The sequence below is a fragment of the Chrysemys picta genome, chromosome 2 (genome assembly GCF_011386835.1).
Source record: "Chrysemys picta bellii isolate R12L10 chromosome 2, ASM1138683v2, whole genome shotgun sequence".
NCBI classification, from domain to species: domain Eukaryota; kingdom Metazoa; phylum Chordata; order Testudines; family Emydidae; genus Chrysemys; species Chrysemys picta.
Genome location: NC_088792.1, coordinates 72605563 through 72611565, shown reverse-complemented (window position 1 = coordinate 72611565; position 6003 = coordinate 72605563). Strand labels below are relative to the sequence as shown.

The following is a 6003-nucleotide window of genomic DNA, read 5'->3' as shown; positions in this document are numbered from 1 at the left end:
TATTCTTAGAGAATTCCCCTCTTACCCTCCCCACCCCCCTTGCCTCACCTCAGCTGAAAGCTTTGCAGTCTGACAGTTGTTTTGTGGCCTATATGAACTGGATTGGTTGTCTCATAATTCCCAGTGGACAGGTGCACCCATGATGAAAACTATGACCACAGCTAGCACTAACTGGCCTTCTCAGAAGCTGGCCCTTAGCCTCAGGGCTGCATGGCCCAATGGCTGGAGTCAACAGGACTACCCACTGACTGCCAGGCAGTGCAGCCCAATTGCCAGAGTCAATCAGGGGAGAGAGGTAGTGACGAATGAGTTAGCCACCAAGTTGGCAGGAAATCCAACCAAAACACACCAAATGCTGCAGGGACACTGGCTAGTCCCTCCCTGGGCTACTTCCTACCATAACTTCCACAGTTGAAGTTAGGGTGTCTTCAGAGTCTCCATGCTCCTTGGGTGGCACCACTCCCGGCAACTGCAGTCTCCCTGGGGTGTCTGCAGGTACCTGGGTGCCTGTCTGGGCCTCGGTGTCTCCTGCTCCCGCGGTTCAGGATTCCGGCTGCTCTGCAGTTGGAACCAGCAAGGTGCATCCTTCCTCCTCAGCAATCAGCCCAGACTGAGCTAGGCTGCTTCCTTTTATACTGCAGCAGCAGTTAGAGTAGGGTGACCAGATAGCAAGTGTGAAAAATCAGGACAAGGGTGGGCAGGGGTGGTGGGGGTAATAGGAGCCCATATTAAAAAAAGCCCCAAATATCAGGATTGTCCCTATAAAATCAGGACATCTGGTCACCCTAAGTTAGAGCATGCCCAGCACAGGCAAGAGGGTGTGGTTTCTGCTGCCAAGAGTACTGTCTTAACCCTTTTGTTCCCAGTGTGGGGCAAGTACATCCTGTCACAAGCACTTTTGCCCTCAGTCCCATTCCTGTTCTTTTGTTGTTGTTGCTGTCCAAAGCCATTTACTTGACCCTTGTGTCATTGTGGACCTTGTCCTCAGTTAAGCGGGGGGGGGGGGGGGAGAAAAGGGTGGAGATCACCACAAGGATGTGGGTGAGCTCACAAATAAACTGTTCCCTTTCACTTGTCTAGCCTTTTCTGGTCAGCATCCCTCACTAACTCTCTCCTTCTACACTTCCAGCCCCGCCCTACCCCCCCGGGTGTTTTCTTTTGTCTCCCCACTTGATTGACCCCCCCCAATTTCTTTTTAATCCTTCCCCTCTTAGTGAAAGTATGGCTTTTATTGGCCCAGGCAGGCCTTTTTCAGGGGCCTTCACTGTTTACCCTACATTTATTATCTGTATTACAATAGCAACTGAAGTCCCTATTAGACACTGTAGATGTATATAGTGAAAACACAGTTTTTGCCCCAAAGAGTTTAGAATCTAAGTACGTTAAGACTGGAGGTTAAACAGACCTTTCACATAACTCTTTAACAAGTTAATTTAGTGTAAGTAAAAAAAAAAATAGATTTTAAATGTCAATGCCAGGTTTATAAATATTTAGTTTAGGAAACTTACTATTCTGAAGATTCTTACTTATTTAATAGTTGACTTTTATTCTTGTGTTGGCAACTTTACCATTTTATTTATTTTTTTCCATTCCATCACTACAACAGAATGGTTACAAACCCAATTATTTTGGCCCTCTGTATTTAATGCCTCCTCACTCAATTCTTCTTCCTTGGTACAAGTAGCCCTCTACAAGGGGAAGGTGGGATAAATACTTTTATCTGAGCTGCAGGTGGTGAAAGCCATAAAACATTAGAATGTGTCCTTTTAAAACAGCTGTGAACCAAAATGATGCTAGTAAACTGAAATACTGCTCTTTTGTTTGGCCTGAATTTTAAAATAGTTTCATGAGGTAATTGAGCCTGAACGGATCTGTTTTTTTTTTTTTTTTTTTAAACTATATGATGTTGTTACGTAGTTGCCACAGGGGGAGCATATCTTAAAGTTGCCAAAAAATCTAAAACTAGATCCTCAGATGTTAAACAGATTAGATTAAATCTTAGACTTCAGCTCTAGTAGAGGCATGCACAACATTCATCTGAAGCCTGAGACTGCTATGTCCTGGAAAACTCTTTCTAGAGAGATATTCTTGGCTGCATTAGAAGACTAAACTGGGTCACTTACATTCATACTCTGAAGTTTCTAAGCACCTTTATAGAACTTCTCAACTGAATATTTTCAAGTTCTAAATTTAGTGGAGCGTGGCAGCCGTTCTTTAAGGAGAGTTGCAAATGAATTCTTTAATCGAATAATCTTCTAAAAGCACTAAAATATCCTCATATTCCCATTGATATTACTGGGCACCAAATATAGAAATTGACATCTGATTTTTTTAAGTTTGTTAAAATAGTCTTGACTGTAAAAGGAATTTTGAGTCTATAATGAGAACCTCTATAATTTATGCTCAATATTTATTATTTTACAGAGCCAAGCAAATTAAGAGGCACTTTACAGAACAAAAAGACAGACATGGTCCCTCTCCTGGGTACGTTATCATCTAATCTGAGATTAGAATGAAAGTAATAAACAACAGAGGAGGGATTGAGGAATTAGCCCACATATTGCAGCAGGTTGTGCTGTTACATTGTTTGTGAACATCTTGATTGCTCAATTAAAAGTGTTTATTTAAAATAATTATGGTTATTGACTCACGCTTGTAGGCATCACAGACAGGAATCTAAAGGAGGGATAGAATGAACAGAGGTTACTTAGTTGGTGGAACAGAATCAGAAGGTTATTGTTGGAGAATGGGGGTGGCATGGAATAAAGACACTGACATGGTTGTATTAGAGGTGGATCAACAGGACATAAAGACTGACATCACTGGCAAGTGGAGAGGGTAGGTGGGTGATAGGAGAGAGACTAGGTTGTATATGTAGCGGGAGAGAAGTTATGAAGGGCCTTGAAGATGAGGGCACAACTGTTATGTTTGATGTGTTGGAGAAAGTGAAGTCGGATTAATTCAAAATCCACTTAAGTCAATAGGAGTCTTTCTTCTGACTTCAATGGGCTTTGGATCAGGCCCTCAGAAAGCAGAAGTCATATTGCCAGGTGAGGAGCATAATTGTAGAGGTTACACTTTTGATGGACTGGAGGGGAGGTATGGCATTAAAAGGTGTAGCTGGAGATAGAACATAGATGAGAGCATTAGCCATTGGGGGTAGAAGGTTGGATCTTCAAAATGTTGCGTAGAAAAAAAAATCAGCAAGATTTGGACTTGGCTTGGATCTGTAGATGAAGGTGACAAAGATGATCCTCGGGTTACAAGTCTCATTAAAAGAAAGTTAGTATCTAATGGTTGTTTCTATCTATTCTTTTCTGTAGCATCCATCACTATTATATCTTGGAGCAGATTTGGTGACTTATAATTAAGGCGAAGATTGGCATTGTTATTTTTAGTAAAAGTCATGGGCAGGTCATGGGCAATAAACAAAAATTCACAGAAGCTGTGACCTGTCTGTGACTTTTGCTGCTGTGGCTCCATGGTTTCCCCCACTGCCGTGGTGGCTGAGAGCTGCAGGGTGACCATATTTCCCAAAGAGAAAATGGGACACCCCAGCTGCTCGCCTGAGGCATCCCCCTCCCCACATGCGAGGTTGTCGCTGGAACCCTGAGGAGGCCCCCTCAGGAGTCTGTCACCTGTTGTTGGAACTTTACAGGGGGCCCTCCGTCACTTGTTGCTGCTGTCTCCGGAACCCTGCCAGGGCCCCACTGGCTGTCAGCTCCAGAGTCCTGCAGCTCCTGGGGCTGAAGCAGAGAATGTCATGGAGGTCTCTGGAAGTCACGGAGTCCGTGACATAACATAGCCTTACTTATAAGCAATGGGTTAGTGGTTACACTTCAGTTCTTAATGGAGATATGAGTACATCACAAAAAATCCCCTGGCAAGAGGCACCCACATTTCCTGGCAATCTCAACAGAGGCGCCCAGGACTGAATTTGCAATGAAGACTCAAAACTCCCCTCTTCTAAGTTAGGGTCAAGGCACGCTGTCAGAACAGTATGGGGAAATTCACACCACCACTGATCATGTACTACCTGTTCTGCTAAGAAACAGAAAACTTTAAAAGGGTAAATCTAGCAACATTAAAAAAATATAAACTCCAAGTTTCATTTTGTATCATAGATCAAAAACATTCTTCTTGCTAATTTTTAAACAAGAAATTTGGGCATCATAGGTGATCTAACTTGTATTTCAAGTCTCACAACCTCCTTTGAGTCTCTGAGGGTTAATATCTTGATTTTGCTATGTTGCTGTATCTTGTATACTGTCAAGCAGCACTATGTCGATTAAATCACACTCAAGAGAGAGTTAACCACAAAGTTGTAAGTATTCTTGACAGGGCATCCTTGCTTGTGCTTGGTTTCTCTTGTATAAAGATTAAAAATCTTGTCACAGCTGATAAAGAACGAAGTACTTGCAAAACCATGGAGCATCAATAACTCATAGAAGGCACTTAACTAAAGTGGCAGAACTCAAATGTGAAGGGGTATACGTTAAACAAAATAAGACAGAGTAATGTCAAAGATATTTAGAGTACTGTACAATAGACTTTAAGGATTGAATTCAAGTTTGAATTGATAAAGATTGTCATCAATATGATGAATACATGAGGTTTGTATGTTTAGTACTGTACTGAGTCAAGGCAAATAAAGTAATTTGAATTTTGTTTTATTTGCACAATGGGATTTCCTAAATATGCATTAACAGTAATATCTGAAATATATTGGCCCAGAGCCTATTCTGTGGTAGGGCTGATTTGCACTGCTCCTCCAGCAGAAAGCAACCCTAAATCTGGCAGATCCAGACATTAGAGAATTTCCCCAGTATGGGGGACTGTAATGAAGTGAGACTCAACAGCATGGCACCTCCTGCTGGTTATCCTGGAAATTACCCTCAATTCCAGCTCAGAGCACCCTCTACAGGCTGGTGGCTTACCTGCCTCAGCCCCCCCCCCTCCATATGTCCCTCCCAGACCACAACACCCCATTATCTCAGGGTTCTACCCCCTCAGTACCCCACAGTCTGGGTCTCCCTTCCCAGGGGAACCCCCCCAACCCTCTAACCCCACCTTGCCTCAGTAGCTACTGCCAGTCATCATCTAGCCCCGACTCATGGGGTCAGACTGCAGTCTGTCATGACCACTCATCATCAGCAAGGGGGTTTAGACCAGCTGCCTCTGCCTAACTCCAGACTGCACCTCTGCAGCCCCAGTACCTTCTTTAGGCCTTCTGCAGCCTGGTGAGTTGCCAAGCTAAAGCTCCCCAGCTCCTCTTGCCTTTCCCCAGCACTGCTCTACCTCTAGTATGCTGCTCCCAGGTCCTTCTTTCTCCACTGCTAGAGAGAGACTACCCCAGTGCCTGGCTCACAGCCCTTTTATAGGGCCAGCTGTCTCCTAATTGGGATTGGCCCCAGCTGTGGCTGCCTTCCCAATCAGCCTACCCTATTGACTCCCCTGGGCAGCCCTTTCCCAGGGCTGTTTTAACCCCTTCAGGGCCGGAGCGGGGTGACTGCCCCGCTACAGGGACCCTTGAGTCCCCATCAGGTTCCCTTCTTTTGACCCTCTGACCGCCCTCCTGTCCCTGTTTTTACATTAGTTGTCCCCTGAAATCAGTTTGATTTCATCAGTTTGATTTCAGGTCCTGTGGATCCTCCCTTTAGGCTGGGGGGGTGGATCCTTTAACAGTGGGCAGGCTTCCGCCTGCCCACTTCCCGGAACCCAATAGGTACAGGGACCCTTGGGTAATGTTGTGGTGCCTACTCTACTGCCTCCTGCTGGTTGCCAGTGTGGGAGGCCTGGCTAAGGAAAAGGAAGAGTGGTCAAGTCATCCTTACACTAGGGCTTATTCCTGCCTGTGATAATGTGCCTTGCAGGCTGTTGGTAGCTGGTGTAAATTAGAGCACCCCTTAGACTGCTCTGACAACAGGCCTGGTACCTGGAAAGCCCCAGGATCAAGGGAGCACAAAGTTGGCTCAAAGCCCCCTTCATAGACAGCCCTCCATG

The 6003-nt window shown here is 44.8% G+C and overlaps 1 long non-coding RNA gene across 1 annotated transcript; it reads right to left on the bottom strand.

Annotated features, from left to right (window-relative positions):
* Positions 1-1716: 1716 nt before the first annotated feature.
* Positions 1717-5342, bottom strand: LOC135981102 (uncharacterized). The gene is made up of 3 exons (XR_010598066.1): positions 5217-5342; positions 3639-3746; positions 1717-3227 (listed from the first exon to the last, which is right to left on the bottom strand). It is a non-coding gene; the product is annotated as an uncharacterized LOC135981102 (long non-coding RNA).
* Between the last annotated feature and the right edge of the window lie 661 nt (positions 5343-6003).